General features: G+C 44.6%; 1 protein-coding gene across 1 annotated transcript in view; it reads left to right on the plus strand.

The window, feature by feature from the left end:
- LOC100945761 (ovostatin homolog 2-like) overlaps nt 1-3,675 on the plus strand; it is a 55,343-nt gene that overhangs the window by 34,103 nt on the left and 17,565 nt on the right.

The following is a 3,675-nucleotide window of genomic DNA, read 5'->3' on the forward strand; positions in this document are numbered from 1 at the left end:
TCTGTACCTTTTCCCCTAGAGCTTTGCCAAGGATGCATATAATGCTACGGTCTGAGAGCCTGGGGGCCTGCATGTCTCTATCTTGTTTTTGGCTGGTCTCTGTTTTACCTTAGAAAATCAATTATTCTGTGTTAAGATCTTGGCTGTGGAGAAATATCAGTGATTAAGTCACCCCTCCCCTCACAGGCGACAGTTGGGAAAGGAATACCATACCTTCCCTCAGCCAAACCCCCAGGTTAACACTTTAGATAGTTCTCAGGTGATTGGCCCAGTTCAAGAGATCTAAATCAAGTGTCCCAGTCAACACTAGTCTCAAGTAGGGAAGTTCAAGAGGTCTCTGGCAACTGTACAGCAGGGGTCTTCTGGCAGCTCAGGTATGACTCACTCTGGTGCTCTGTGGAGTCAGAAAGACCTACCCAGCAAATAAATTATTCTAGGAAGGTTGATGCCTCCTTCCCCACCTTGCACCTTCGTCACACCCGGTCACTGGATACCCCACAGGGCTGTGACCCAATTGCCCAATAAGCAAAAGTGGCAGGGCTTTGTGTTTGCCAGAATTGAAGTAGAGTCAATGCCAGCTCCACTCGGTTACTGCTCTTTGAGCCCCACCAGCAAAGGGAGCTGAGGCCTGATGGTCTCAGGCACTCAGTGACAGCTGGAGAATGTTCCACCTGAAGACAATTTAGGCCTGAGAAAATCCAGAGAGCATCAGAGATTCTCCCTCAACCACCAGTTAATTTGCCCAATCAAGAGATTCAAATCTCTTGACCTGATCAGTACCCACTATCTGGTTGGAAAGATCACAAGGTCTCCAGCAACTAGGTAATAGGAGTCTACTGGTGGTACAAGTGTGGCTCTCTCTGATGCTCTGAGGAGTCAGAAAGGCCCATTCAGTAGATGATTTGGAGTAAGGAGGCTGATGTCTCTTTCCCCTCCTTACTCACCCTTTGCCACCGGACCCTGGTAACCTCAGTCTCTGGTAACCCCACTACCAGTCTCTGTTAACCCAGACTCTTTAACCCAGTCCTGTCCAATAGGCGAGTGAATTGGGGTTTTGAGCCTGCCAGAGTCCAAGTAAAGTCAATGTGTGTGTCAGGGTTTTGTGCCTGCCAGAGTCCAAATAATGTCAATGCCTTCTCCACTCAGTGACCACTCTTTGTTGCCAGCCAGTAGAGATAGTTGAGGCCTATCTGCCTCAGGCACTCAATGGGAGCTGGAGAATATTCCGCTTGGGCCCAATCTAAACCTGGAATTTGTTTTCTTGAAGTTTTGTTTTGCCTCAGTGGGAAAGAAGTGCATTTATCTATCTCTTCTCTCAGCTCATCTCCCCACCTTCAGCTTCACTGGGTTCTTCTGGCAGTTGTCTCTCCCCCTGAACTGGAGTTTATGTTGAAAGCTAGCTCCAGTCAGCTCTTATCCCCTGTTCCTCCATATTCTTATTGAATATGAAAATTGGAGTTAGGGAATATAGCCAACCCGAGGATTTAGCAAAGTATAAAACACAATGAAATCAAGTGGACAAATAAACAGACTAAAATGCTACCAGACACACAAGCACACCAATGCCCAGACACTGAGAAACATGTAAACAAACAGACAAAAAAGGGAACAAAACAAAAGACAAACCAACCAACAAACAGACAAAAAAAAAAAAAAGAAAGAAAGAAAGATAGTAATAAAAGATAACCACAAAAATGGTGGTCATAAAATGATAGAGAAAACAAAAAGCAAAACAAACAAAGAAGAAAGAAAATTAAAAAAAAATAAGAAAAGAAAAGAAAAAGAGGGCACCACTAAGAAAAATACTGTTCTTTTGAATATATACAAACAAACCCCTTTATAAATGTGGTGGGGTTCCAGTTTAATGGGAATAGTTATGCTGCAATGTACTTTCTAGACAGCAGGTGGTGCTGTGAGTGGTTCCCAGGCTAAAACCCCAAAAAAACAAAAAACAAAAAAAAACAAAGGGGGGTCTTTGCTGGGTCTTTGCTGGCAGGTTGCACAGATTCTCCCTACAACAGTTCCTGTAAAGTGTAAGGCATCCTGGCCTAGCTTCAGATGCCAGATGGCTGGCTGCAGGTGAGATTAAGCTCTCCCCCTGAACTGGAGTTTATGTTGAAAACTAGCTCCAGTCAGCTCTCGTCCTCTGTTTTTCGATATTCTTATTGAATGTGAAAATTGGAGTTAGGGAATATAGCCAACCCGAGGATTGAGCAAAGTACAAAATACATTGAAACCAAGCAAACAAATAAACAGACTAAAATGCTACCAGACAGACAAACACACTGATGTCCGGACAATCAGAAACAAGTAAACAAACAGACAAAAAAGAAAACAAAACAAAAGACAAGCAAACAAAAAAAAAATAGTAATAATTAAAAAACCCACAAAAATGGTGGTCATAAAATGATAGAAAAAAACAAAAAGCAAAACAAACAAAAAAAAAGGAAAAAATGAAGGAAAAGAAGGGCACCACTAAGAAACATACTGTTCTTTTGAATATATACAAACAAACCCCTTTATAAATGCGGTGGGGTTCCAGTTTAATGGAAATATAATTATGCTGCAATATACAGTCTAGACAGTAGGTGGCACTGCGAGTGGTCCCCAGGCTAAAACAAAAAAAATAAAGAAAAGAAAAGAAAGGGGGGTCTTTGCTGGCAGGTTGCACAGATTCTCCCTACAGCAGTTCCTGCAAACTGTTGGGCATCGTGGATTAGCTTCAGATGCTGATGGCTGGCTGCACATCAGATTGAGGTCTCCATGCTTCTGATAGAGGTGTTATGGAGACGCCATTTTTGGAGTTTTACAATAACTAGTTCCTGGCTGGCCACCCACCCCTATCTGTCCTCCAAACTTGGCACATGAGTCCTCACTCCAACAGATTTTCCACTCAACTCCTAGTTTCCCCCACAACAGGAAATTGTTGTGGTCCATGGGGAAAGAGCTGGGTGCTTTTTGCACCCTCTGCATTCGTCCATTTCTGCCAGGAAGAGGGGCTGGTTACCTCTAGTTCCTGCTCACATGGCGTGCACAAAAGACTTTTCAGTGTTTGTAGGAAGGGAACCAATTCCCCCTGTGGGTCGCTGAGTCAGTGCAGCTCCACACAGACTTCCAAAATTACAGGATGGATCAGTTCCTAAGCAGAGTCCCTTCCCCTCATGTTTCTGTCCAATTGCCTTGATCCCTGATGCCCCAAACTGGGTCCAAATGGCTCCCCTTTCTGGCTGCCAAATTCCACTCAGGAATCCATGCTTCACTACACTCTCTGCGAAACACCGAAACTTCCCACAAATTGGGCACACAAGTCCTTCGTGGGGTGGGGGGAGGGATTGGTTTCTGCCTCTCAGGGCACCAGCCACAGACCTGGCACTGTAGGTCGCAGCTGGCGCCGTTTCAGCTGCTGCCTTGAGTTTTTTCTGGCAGACACCGTACTTCTGGGCTAGACTTTCAATCCAGCAATTCACCTCCTTGCTGCACACTCTGCGCTGCTTGTCCATGCCAGCACTTCACACAGGAAAAGATCCAGCCCCCCCACTCTCACCTGAAACCACCAGGAGAGTTGACCCAGGGATGCATCCTCTCCGCCATCTTGCTCTGCCTTGGTTATATATATTGTTACATAAGTGGTTATGTAATATTAAACCTAAAAATTGTTTTTCAATTATTCCAAGC

This window comes from Otolemur garnettii, unplaced genomic scaffold (assembly GCF_000181295.1).
Source record: "Otolemur garnettii isolate 467f Iridium unplaced genomic scaffold, OtoGar3 scaffold00423, whole genome shotgun sequence".
Taxonomy (NCBI): domain Eukaryota; kingdom Metazoa; phylum Chordata; class Mammalia; order Primates; family Galagidae; genus Otolemur; species Otolemur garnettii.